Here is a 13,168-nt window from a genome sequence, read left to right as displayed (position 1 = left end):
TAGAAACACCTGGCAGGACTAATTTGGAGGATTGATTTTTTTTTCACATGAATTTATTAACATACAACAGAATACAAGGTGTGTCTGAGATGCAAGCCTGGTCAGAGGTTAGATCACTAAAGACAAATGATAGTAACTCTCATATTATTTCTCATTATGGCTTGGATGAGCCACCATTCGCAAAGAACCCAAAGAAATTCTTGTAAAGCTCATGATAATTGGAAGGCTCTCTGTTTTGATATGTGTGTGTGATCACTCACTCAGTGTGTTGGACTCTTTGCGGCCCTATGGACTGTAGCCTGCCAGGCTTCTCTGCCCATGGGATTCTCCAGGCAAGAATCCTGGAGTGGGTTGCCATTCCCTTCTTCAGAGGATCTTCCCGACCCAGAGACTGAACCCATGTCTCTTGAGTTTCCTCTGTTGGCAGGCAGATTCTTTACCACTGAGTCACCTGCGAAGCCCTAAGACATTCATATCTGTTAATTTTGTCCCTCTAACATTATAAATTCAATAATATCTTGTTTTGGTATTTTTCTCTTAAAGGCAACTCTACAAAAGAAAAATAAGAAAAGCTTCTTATTCTCTCCATTATTTATTTTGTGATTAAACTTGACCATCTTCCTGGTTACACAGGCCAGTCTGCTTTCTGAAACAGAGGCAGACTCAAGGATTTTGAGGAAGATGGAAATAGAAGTCTTCAGGGAATGAGCCTGGCCGACTGATGATCCTGATGGCTATAACTCAGTCTGCAGGTACACATGATCATTCTTCCTTGGAGAAAGTAGTGTGAGGAGAAATCACACTTCCGGTTGACTCCCAATTTGATTCCATCTACTAGATGGGACCATTCAACTCTATTTCAAGTAAACTTTTCAGATTAGTGGTTTAGAGTCATTGGTTTAGTTTTCTTAAGGAAAATGCTAATTTCCTCTTAAAAATACTTTCACTACCTCTTCTCCCTCTTTCTGTTTATGGTCCTATCCTTAGCTTCTCTCTATTCTTTCTTCATTTGGCAATTGCCTAAAGCTTCACTTGGCTGTTCAACAGGCACCACCAACTTAGTTAAGCTCAACCAACATGTACTGGCTGGGCAGTGAACTGGCAAAGATGACCTTGAGGTCCCTGCCCTCAAAGAGCTGATTAAAAAAAAAAAACATAGCAGATACAAAAGTAGGTCATTTCAAAACAATACATAACTCCAAGTTAGAGTTACACCCAGGAAGTGATGGGTGGCATGGAGGTGGGCATCTGTCTTTAGAAGGATGAAGTTTAGTGGAAGAGATGCCATCTGAACTTAATCCTGAACTCTTTGAGGTTAGGGTCACATCTTATTCGTCTCTGCCTGGCAGGTGGAAGGGGGATTAATAAATGTTTGACGAGTGAAAAATTTGCTTTTGTGGCTGGGCCTCCATAAACTGCCAATAATGAGGCAACTTACCACAATTTGCTATGCTGTTTCTTACCCTCTCTTTGGTCAAAATTTTGTCATTCAACTATATAAATAAAATATATGAATAATCCAATGAATGTAATTCACTGTATTTCCCTAAGCTCAGTGTCACAGTGTTTTACATCAAATAGAAAAATAAAAACAATTTAATATTTACAGGTCTGAAAAAAATAAAATTTCCTGATATACATGGGAAAAATAGTTTTTTGTGACTCAAAGCTTAACTGTCCAAAGACTGTTTCCTATGTTGCTGGCCTGTGTGGATGCTGCATAATTCTCATAAATCCTATTTACTTAATCCCCATAAGAATCCTAAGATACAGGGAATACTATCATTGCCATCTTAGGGATAGAGAACTTGAAGCTGAGAAGAATTGAGTAACTCACCTAAATCTGTACAGCTAGAAAGAGATGGAGCTGGCATTTGAACTAAGAGGCCATGCTCTAACAGGCTACCCTGTGTTACTCCATTTCTGTAGGTCAGCAGTTTGCTTTCTACACATTTGTGGGGAGCACTGCATGCTTTTATTTTTCCACCAGCATTTGCTCTAATCAGAGACAGGACCTATGAAAGAAGAGGTGCTTTTCTTCCTGGACTTGCAGGGTATATAGGAATGCTCTTCCCAATAGCTCAGGTATGTTTCTATGTGCCCAGCTTAATGTTCTTTTCCCAACACAAACTCTCTGTTTCTGTCGACTTCTGTCTCTCCCTAAACTTTCCTAGAGGACAACCCAGTGCAAGAGTGTACAAGCTTGGTGTAAGAGTACATGTAGAAAGACCTTGGACACCTGGAGTCATCTTATTTCTAATCTCTCTATTAAGAGGCCCGAGAATCAGTGTGGTGGAGGAGCTGGAGTGAATGAGGTTCAGGCCCCTGTCTTCATTAACAGCAAATTGTTTAATCTATTACAGTCGCCATAATTTGTAACCTTTCAAAGGAAATGATGTTGTACTTTCATTGCTGTACCCTCTACCACACTGCAGAGAGCTCAGAAACGGCTGACCTGCAGCTCAGAGTTCCAAGTCAGTGCTGTTCACTAGAACTTTCTGCAGAGATGGAAATGTTCATTATTTGTGCTGTCAGAGGTGTTTACTGAGCACTTAAAAGTTGGCTAGAGGGACTAAAAAGCTGATTTTTAAATTTTATTTAATTTTAATTGATTTAAATTTAAGTGAAGAATTTACGCTTTTGAATCCCGGTGTGGGAGAAGACTCCTGAGAGTCCTTTGGATTGCAAGGAGATCCAACCAGTCAATCCTAAAGGAAATCAGTCCAGAATATTCATTGGAAGGACTGATGCTGAAGGTCCAATACTTTGGTCACCTGATGCAAAGAGCTGACTCATTAGAAAAGACCCTGATGCTGGGAAAGATTGAAACCAAAAGGAGAAGTGGGCGGAAGAGAAAGAGATGGTTAGATAGCATCCCCAACTCAATGGACATGAATCTGAGCAAACTCCTGGAGACAGTGAAGGACAGGGGAGCCTGGTATATGCTGCAGTCCATGGGGTCACAAAGAGTCAGACATGATTTAGCGACTAAATAATAAAGCCACAAAGGGCTAGTGGCTATGTACTGGATGGCACATTGCTTGACTATAAAGTCAGGAAAATAATTCACAATCTGTTTCTCTTATAGGGCTGTGGTAAGGAATAAATGAAATGATGGAACTATAAGGCAGTATCATGTGAAGAAATCAGATAACCTGGTTTAAATATTAATACCAGCTCCAGCCCTGGCTATCTTGACTTTTGGTAAGTCTATTCAACCTCCTTGAACATCAGTTTCCTTATCTCAAAAGTGGGTTTAGTAATAACTATCTTTTATACAATGGTCAAGTGGATTAAGTAAGATAATAGACATAAATTGCTCAGCACATTGCTTGGCACACAGTAAACCCTCAACAAATGGTAAGTTTTGTTTTGCTTGTTTTGAAATTGAGAGTACTCTGGAAAGCATAGAATTCTATGTATGGAGGCAAGATATGATTACCAGCAGGAAATGACATGGTCCATAACGGCTCCCCTGAGCTGAGCCTTCTCTGCAGGGGACATGGCTGTGCCGGACTCTTCCCCTTTCACAGCCTTTGTGGTCATATACCAGACAGCTCATGAATATGTGATGCTTCAGATATATCCCTGAAAGATTTCTCAGCTCCTGGAACTAGCCTGGGTTCCCCTGGGTGACGGGATACTGTCCCTGTCCTGCGTTAGGGGCTGGGATGAGGTCAGCTTCCTAGGTCTCCTGCCTCCCGACACTGATAGTTTTCCTTGGAGACTCTGCAGCCGAAACAGGCTTTGTCTGGACAAGCAGCGGCTGGTCTGGCTAGCACAGCAGCAAACATCCTTGATTGTTTCTCTCCATGTTGGCTGCTAATCCCCTTTTCTGTTTATCCCCTCAGGAGCCCAGGCTCTAGGCATGGGCTCTAGACCCTGGGGCTTGGGGAGAGAAAAAGCAGATGTTCGCGGGACTGTCATTGCCATGGGCACCGGCCATGTTTGCAGCAGTGTTACTGATATGGTCCTGAGATGGCATGAACGTCAGGCTGTCAAGGACAGCCCCCTGGCTCTAGTTACTGAAGCTGTCACCAGCACTTTACAGTTCCCTGCTGGCTGCCAGCCTGGGAGAGTTCAAATCGCTGGAAAGAAGCACCTCTTTCCTTCTAGCCTGGTGCCAGAGCAAGGGAGCATTTTTGCAGCATCTGGGAATCTATCCCAATTCTCATGGCTTTATGGTCCCAGCCTTACCCTGGGACCATGGTACAGATCTGTTCTGCAGGAGGGAAGAGGAGGGAAAGAAGGCTTGGGTTGCTTGATGAGGGAAAAGCAATAGCAAGTGCTGATAGTTGGGAAGTGAGCCTGGAAGCCAATCATTTTGCACCTTATCATACACTGACTTGTTTGTTTATTGGCCACCTTTGCCAACAGAATGTAAGAGCCATGAGGGCAGGGATTTTTGTCTACTTTGTCCATCACTCTATCCCTGAATCATGGCACACTGACAGTCCTGAATGAGTACATGTTGAGTAAGTGAATGGCTGGCTCCTTACTGATGAATTTCCATTATAGGTTATTGCAAGGTACTGAATATAGCTCACTATGTTATACAATAAGTCCCTGTTGTACATCTAATTTATATATAATAGTGTATATCTGTTGATCTAAAGTTCCTAATTTATCTCTCCTCTATCTTTCCCCTTCGGTAACCTTAAGTTTGTTTTCTATATCTGTGAGTCTATTTCTGATGTATCTTCTAAACTAAACATATAACCAGAAGCCCCTGACTACAAATCCACCTGTAAAAGAATCAGAACACATTAAATCACTGACCGAATGATGTACCATAACTTTCCTCCTTCATTCCTTGTTCTGTCCTCTTTTTTCCTCCTTCACTTGTTCGCTTTTTCATTCATCTAACATCCAGTGAACACATGAATAGCCTGATAAACTCAACCAGAGAGTCTGCTCAACCAGTGTATTTGAAAAAAAACAGGACCTCTCTGCTGTGTAAAAGATGAAGGTTTATTGGTGGTTGGGAAATTTGTTGAAAGATGGGATTAAAACTAGAGATACAAGTTGAACTAGGTGGTTTATAGCCATGTTCTGAAGATTTCCCAAGGGACGAAAATGTCAGAAGGGAAGAGATAGTCTTACTCTGATATTTTTATAGTGGGAATATTTACTGTACTAAGTCACAGATTCAAAAACATCTAATACAAATCTATTCTACTCAAAAGACAAATTAATTCTTCTTGAATGTGAAGAATATGATGTCAGCTGGTAATATAAGTAGTTCAGGGTCTGGGGTGACCAAAATAGAGACTATTGGTCCAAAACAGGAGCCAGCAAACTATGGCCCATGGACTAAGTCTGGCCCACAACCTGTTTTCACAAAGACGTTTTATGAAGGCAGTCATGCTCATCTGTTTACGAATTTTCTCTGGTTGCATTCATGACAGCACAGTGAACAGTTTTGATAATGACCGTATGGCCTGCAAAGCTGAGAACATTTACTATCTGGCTCTTCACAGAAAAAGTTTCCTGATTTCTGGTCTAAAGGAAAGATGCTCTGATGCCCAATGAGAGCCTCTAAAAGAAAATACTCCTCACACTGAGCCAAGTTCATGGATGTTTATACACCTGCTCTCCCTATCAACAAAAAGTAGCCAACAGTTCATACCATAACGTCATCAACCCCCAATATGTAACTGCTTTCTGTAACTCTTGCTGCAATATGGCCATGAAGTTAATGATCTGACATCATTTTCCATAAACTAAATTGTTGACAGATAAAAGTATCCTCCCTTCAGGCCTCCTACTGCACTACCCTTTCACTCTCCCATGGCAGGGTTGTACAATACAACCACACTGCCTCAAGTGTACTCTGAGGTTTTTACTTGGCATTCAGCAGCCTTAAAACGGAGTATTTCTTCACCTGTGCTTGCTTTGTGGTTATAGGTCTCCGAATGCCCATAACCGTGATGAAACTTGTCCTTTTTCTGCCTTCGCATTTCACATGTGGGTTGTTTATGATGTGGAGTTACATAATTCTTGGTTTCCCAATAAAGAAATCAGCAGGCGGTGTGCCTTTATTGTTTTTAAAGTTACCTCCCTGTGTAAAAATTTGGAGCCAGGTGTCCCTCACTGAGTTCATCAGACCCAAGTGTCCAGACCTCCTAGACCTTCCTTAAAACCCAGCCTTGACTTTTAAAAATTTTAAATAAATATTTTCAAAGAAGGGCTGAAGATTTTGGCCATTCTCTCTACTCTTACTGCAATGCAGAAACTGAAAAATGGGATCCTCCTTCACTGTTCTGGTGATAAAGCTTTGCTGGAAAGATAATAATTTAAAAAGCAGTTTTCAGATACTCATTTAATAAAATCCTCACACTCTAATAGAGCTCTTTTCACCCTTCTACAAATGAGAAGATGGACACTCAGAGAGTTCCACTAACTTATCCCAAGGACACACAACTATTGAGATGTACAGGCAGGATTCAAACCCATGCCCTTTCCATTCTGCTGTTCTTCTTCCCAACAAAAGCACAGGAATGAGGGCCACAGAGCTCTCGGTGATTGATATCTAGAGACAGAGTTGACATCCTGTACTCAGAAGTTTAGAGACTCCTATTATAAGTGGAAGCTGGCTTTCATGATCTTAAACACTGTGCAAAGAACAATTTCTTTGGGTGTCATTTCAAATGGAAATAGAGTTGGTGAGCATTTGGAACTTTGTGTGAGAACAGAGAGGAACAAATAAATTTCGTTTTCACGGGAGAACCATGTATAGGAAGAAGCCAAATGTGGATGACAAGGTGTGATCAAAGTTAGCTTTAAGTTATGGAGAGTTGGTTAAAAGGTAATGGATCTCATCACTTTGCCAACAAAGGTCCCTATAGTGAAAGCTATGGTTTTTTCAGTAGTCATGTACAGATGTGAGAGTTAAACCACAAAGAAGGCTGAGTACCAAAGAATTGATGCTTTTGAATTGTGACGCTGGAGAAGACTCTTGAGAGTTCCTTAGATAGCAAGGATATCAATCAGTCCATCCTAAAGGAAATCAATCCTGAATATTCATTGGAAAGACTGATGCTGAAGCTGAAGCTCCAATATTTTGGCCACCTGATGCAAAGAGACAACTTACTGGAAAAGACGCTGATGCTGGGAAAGATTGAGGGCAGGAGGAAAAGTGGGTGACAGAGGATGAGATGGCTGGATGGCATAACTGACTCAATGGACATGAGTTTGAGCAAACTCTGGGAGATTGTGAAGGACAGGGAAGCCTGCCTTGCTGTATCCAAGAGGTTGCAAAGAATCGGACACCACTTAGTAACTGAACAACAACAACGATCTCACCCAAAACTGGGTGCTACCTGCTTTATAATCTAAAGCCTTCCCCCTTTGGCTCTGTTGCCTTTTTCTTGTTCATCTCTTTGCTTCCATTCACACTGCTGACTAAAGGCCAAGTTTTAAGTGAGATCTGGAAGATAAAAGGGCAATATGACATATATCCTGCTCTCCAGAATCTTAAGTTTAAGGCTTTCATATTCAAATATTCTCCCCATTTTTCCACCTTGGGGACAGAGAATGCAGCGGATACCACTGAAATACAACCCAAGGTATTTCTAGCACCCCAAACATAATGGCATATACCTCAATTTTTACCCCTACAATTTGAAGTTCTGTCCTAGGAACTGCCCACCAGACATCTCCTTCTGCTTTGCCATTACTCTTTTATCTTCTCAGCCCCTAAAACCATGACTCCAAGTTCAGCTTCTTTTGATCCCGGGGATACAGTCTAAAGGAAAGTCTATTTTAGCTTCTCAAGCAAACCAAAGGCAAGAAGAATACACGTAAATAAAATATTGCTGTAGTCAAACTTATCATCTCTCCCTTCAAATGACTCACTTTCATTTAGGAATCACAAAGAAATGGGGCTCGATGGAGATAGGATGACATCACAAACATCCAGTTTCTGTCTAGTAATAACTCAGAATATTTCATTAATCCATAAAAGCTTTAAATTTGGTTAGTTTTTTTTAAAAAATCACACCCATAGAATGTATAGCACCAATACTGAATCCTAATGTAAATTATGAACTTTGAGTGATAAGGATGTGTCAATGTAGGTTCAAGTATAACAAATGGACCCTCCGGTGGCGGATATAGACAGCGGGAGAAGCTGCATGTGATGGGCTGTGAATCCAAAACTTCAAAGTAAAGTCTATTTAAAAAAATGATATATATTCATAATCTCACTGGGGAAACTTGTCAAAACTGTAGAAAAGTACAAAGAAGCAGGCAGAAATCACCTAGCATCCTTCTGTCCCTAATGTCAGATGAGTAGGGTGAATGATTTAGTGACCATCTCTCAAAGGCTCTTCTCTGGCCATACCTGTATGTGCACAGATTTCCATAAATAGAGATATATGTGTATGCATGTGTGGATGTGAATGTACATATATGTGGGTTTCACCTGGCATGTTTTTGTCTCAATTAATATTGATTTTCTTAATTTTTAATAGCTGCATGGTATTGCTGATATGAAATGTGTCATAATTTACCTAGCCAGTCTCTTCTTTGATAATTATTTTGGATTTTTTTTTTTTTGCTTATATAAATAATGATGCAGTGAACATTCCTGAATGCACATCCTTTCCCTATTATGATCTTTTTTGAATGCATGTATCTTTCCAGTCCATACCATATCTTGGGGGAGGTTATGAGTTACATACACTTCACCCACACTGTGTGGATAGTTCTTTATACAAAGTAAACTTCTAGACAGAGAACACTGAAGAATTCTAGGTATAACCTTTCTGTTAGAAAAAAAGAGGAAGAAGGTTTGACTATGAAACCACATACATAATCAATGCCTGTAGCTCAGAGCATCACACATAGTATATGGCCAGTAAGTAACAGCTGCTAATAGGGTCATTGTTGTTTCTTTTGTTTTGGTCCACGTGGTGGCCAGTAAGTAACAGCTGCTAATAGGGTCATTGTTGTTTCTTTTGTTTTGGTCCACGTTTCTTTGCTGAAAAAGATCTGAGCATGGCACATGGGGGCCTGAACCACAGAAGATGAACTGTATTTTATTCCTTACAAGTTTCTGACTCTGGCTGTAATCACGTGTGAGTTTCAGAAACCAATGTTCAAGCCAAGAATGCAGTTCATACAACCACCCTGTTCACTCAGTGAGCAGCAACATGGAGGCTCCATGCTCAATGGTGGCCATACTAATGGTCAGATGTCCTTTTTCTTGTGTAATAAAGAAGCAGGTACAACTTTTCTGGGGTTTTTATACATGATTATATCTGTTCTGACTTTCCTATTCAAAGGAAACAATAGTAAAGGCATGTTGGACTTTTATAAATATTATTCCCTGATTCCAAGAACTGATTCTATCGGTCTTAGAGCTAAATGTCAGCCCCAGATTGGTCCCAGAGACTTCAACAAAAGCCTCTTAGTACTGTCTGCTTTATCCTCTTCAATTATGACACAGTTGTAAAAAAAAAAAAATCCCCCAAACAAACAAACACCTAACACCAAACTGCTTCTGCCTACATCTACCACACTTTTTATGAGACAGTGTGTGGCTCCTGATTTTGAACTGATTTTGAACATCACCTTCAGGAAAATTTTTCCTGAAGTAAGTAACATGAGCCAATTATCAGCGACCTAAGAGCTGTGAAGTAGGAAAAAAAGGTCCAATGAAAAGAGGGAAGTCAAGAAGGCACTCTATCTCTCATTACTGTCTGTGACAGAATTCACTTAAAAATAAGTAATCATGTTTTACTGGCACTAGAGAAAGAGTGGTGGTGATGGCTTAGTCACTAAGTCATGTTGGACTCTCGCGTGGGTCTCCTGCACTGCAGTTAGCTTCTTTATCGACTGAGCTACCAGAGAATCATGGAGAAAGAGAAAACAGTCTTAAATGTGATAGTGGAGATTCTGAAATATCCAAACAGTTTTGTTCCTTGACCCCCTAATTAAAAGCGGTCCACAGTCATGCGGCCTTTACCACCTCCTTTGTGAATGGAGGGAGATTTTCTGGATCAAAATCTTGTGTCATCTCAAAGAAATTTAAATAAAAATAATAACCTTGGCTAGCATTTATTGAGCACCTACTGAATGCCTGGCACTGTACAAGGTCCCTGGCACATGAGTCACTCAACAGTCCCCGAGACCTTACTGTGTGCCCGGCATCATTCCAGGTGCTAAGAACACAGCAGTGAACAAGATACCCAAAGTGCCTGCACTCCTAAAGCTTCTATTCTAGCAAGAGGAGATAATCAACAAGCTCTAAACAAAACAAACAACAGAATCAATGCTATGCACAGAATTAAAATCCAGTAATGTGACAGAACCACTGGGTAGTCAGGAAAGACCCCGATGAGGGAGGTAGATTTAAGCTGAAATTTCAATGAAAGGAAGATTCACCTCAATGAAGGTGAGGGGGCAGAATTTAAACCTCAAGAAAGCTCTAGCAACCCTATTACAAAGAGGAAGAAAATGAAGCTCAGAGAGGCTATGCAACTTTCCTATGGTAGGGCTGGGATTCAATTATTGCTCCCTTGTCTATAAAGCTGCACTGTGAAGCCCCACTGTGAAGCTTCAGTAGAGGAATAGGAATATCAACCTGAATTGTGTCTATAGAAATATGTAATCCCAAGTTCCCAAGAGCTACTCTTAAATATTAGTCAAACTCTATCCATTTATCAGATGAGTTATTTTACCAAATAGGTAGCATTTATGCCTGCAGTTGTTTTAACAATTATATGAGTCTAAGAATTCTTGGGGAACTTGCTAAATGGCAGATTCCTGGGTCCCACTTCTAGGTAGTCATTGATTCAGCAGAGTCAGGGTGAGGCCTGGGAAACTGTTTATTTTTAACATGCAACTTGGTTCAACTTTAAGAATGCATAAGAGTACTTTTCAACTAGGAGTGATTTTTTGTTGTTGCTTCCATGGGACATTGGCAATAGAATGAGAAAATGTTGGTTGTGACAGCTGGGGTGTGTGTGTGTGTGCATGCATGTGTGTGTCTCTCACAGGGATCTAGTAAGTAGAGGCCAGGTGTGTGTGTGTGTGTGCATGTGTGTGCGTGCGTGTGTGTGCGCGCACGCGCACGTGTGTGTGTGTGTGTGTGTGTCTCACGGGGATCCAGTAAGTAGAGGCCAGGTGTGTGTGTGTGTGTGTGTGTGTGTGTGTGTGTCTCACAGGGATCCAGTAAGTAGAGGCCAGATGTGTGTGTGTGTGTGTGTGTGTGTGTGTGTGTGTGTGTGTGTGTGTGTGTGAGTGACAGGGATCTTAGAAAGTAGAGGCCAGGGATGCTGCTCAACATCTTACAGCACAGAGGCCAGCCTCTGCAATGAAGAACATTCTGGCCCTAAATGTCAATAGTGCTGAGGTTGAGAAACCCTGCCTTGGGCTTCACATCTCTTCTGCATCAATCTCCCTTTCTACTTACCTCAAAGAAAACTCCTTAGAACCCTCTTTAGAACTTCCATAGCTCCTCTCATGTTAAAAATGATCTTTCCGGTTGGTTCCTTTCCCTGGTAGAAGAAAACTTAACTTAGGCCAGGATCTCCGCTTCATTCATTTTTGAGTCTGGCCTCATCCTCATTCACTCCATGAATGTTTATGCCATTTCAAGCAAAATTCATTTACAATACCCTTGGGACTGACCACAAAATGGTTCTATGAGTGATAACCACAACTAGTGTTTACAGAGAGAAGGAAGACTCAGAGGCCTAATTTTCAATCTAAACATCTAATACAAATCTTTCAGGTTTCATTTAAGAAAATGGCTATGTATTTTTTTTTCCTCTTAACATTCACCAGATATCACAGTTGCGTCCGGACCTGCCTGGGGGTGTGCAGGTGAGTCAGCCATGCGAACATGAAGACCACCCATGGTGCTCCACCATCACACGAACAACCTCACTGGCTGTGTCCGCTGTAGTGTCTGGCTACCAGTTGGCAGCTCTGAGCAAACTAACTCAGTCCCTAAGCCAACTCTGAACTCCAGGAAATTAAAATCCAGCGAATAACTCTGTACAGATCTGAGAGGAAACTGAGCAAGGTAACAGCGCCCTCTAAAAATAGCCAGGCAATTACCTTTGAAGATCTTTCAAAAAGATTCACTTAACTGCACAGACTGAAGCAGCAAAAGGGCTTATTTGTTTGTTGACAGAAGCTGTCTCTATGCAGTCAGCAGACTTCGGAATGTTGGATACCCAATCAATATTTGGATGCCATGGAGTTACTATGCTACTCAGCTGACCAGAGTTAAAAACAAGATACCAAGAGACTACCTTTGGTGAGGGTGATCTGGCCACAGTTTTTTACTCAGTTGATCATGTGAGTTTTCCTCACTTTGCTCCTTATTCCAGCTTTAGCACTTGGCATGAATATTGCGGGGAAATGCATTCATTGCTCTTTTACTTTACATGTTGGAGCAATCTATCAATTGTGTAAAGACTCCTTTTAAAGGTATTCTACCTCCAGCAAGTTGGTGAATACAGAAATGATTATATCACAGATTGGTTATAAGTTCAACCAATTTAGCAATTTTCCTCTTGTGGTTAATTATCCACAGAATGTTTGCTCTTTTTCTTCTTCGTCATTTAATTTTCAGTCTTGGCAATCTGCGCTAAAGTGACTGGAAGTTATGAAAAGTATGAAAATGTGTCTGTTTCAAATAGTTGGCTCAGTTCTTCATCAGCTGGAGGCCCAGCACAGGTGTGAATATTTGTTTATAATCCAAACACAGCAAAGTAAACAGTTCCATTTTGTACCTTTTTTTCCTCCATACAATGATATGAATATTTCCTTTGTGATGGTCAGTGACTTTGTTTAACTTGAAAGAAAGCCTGAATGGAAAGGAAGGGCCGAGAGACTCGTAACTGTTTGAACAAGGGCCTGAAGTGACTGACGGCTCAACTAATCTGGGCGTATAGCCCTGACATTTTGTCAGCTCCCCTGAGGAGTCAGACGTGCTGTCCACGACACACCTGTCAAGTGCTGATAGAAAAACAACTCTGTCACACATAGCCTTCAAGGCTACATATGTGACCCTTAACCCTGGAACCCCTTCTGGAGTTTTCCACTGGGTATCAAAAGCCTTTCAGTATTTCCAGCTGGACATCTCCATGAGCTGTAATGGCAGCTCAGCATTCTAGCGCTGGTGGTCATTGTTGAGGGAATCTCCCTCTCC

This window comes from Ovis aries, chromosome 19 (assembly GCF_016772045.2).
Source record: "Ovis aries strain OAR_USU_Benz2616 breed Rambouillet chromosome 19, ARS-UI_Ramb_v3.0, whole genome shotgun sequence".
Classification (NCBI taxonomy): domain Eukaryota; kingdom Metazoa; phylum Chordata; class Mammalia; order Artiodactyla; family Bovidae; genus Ovis; species Ovis aries.
The sequence above is the reverse complement of the archived record's forward strand: the minus strand, read 5'-3'. Positions refer to the sequence as shown.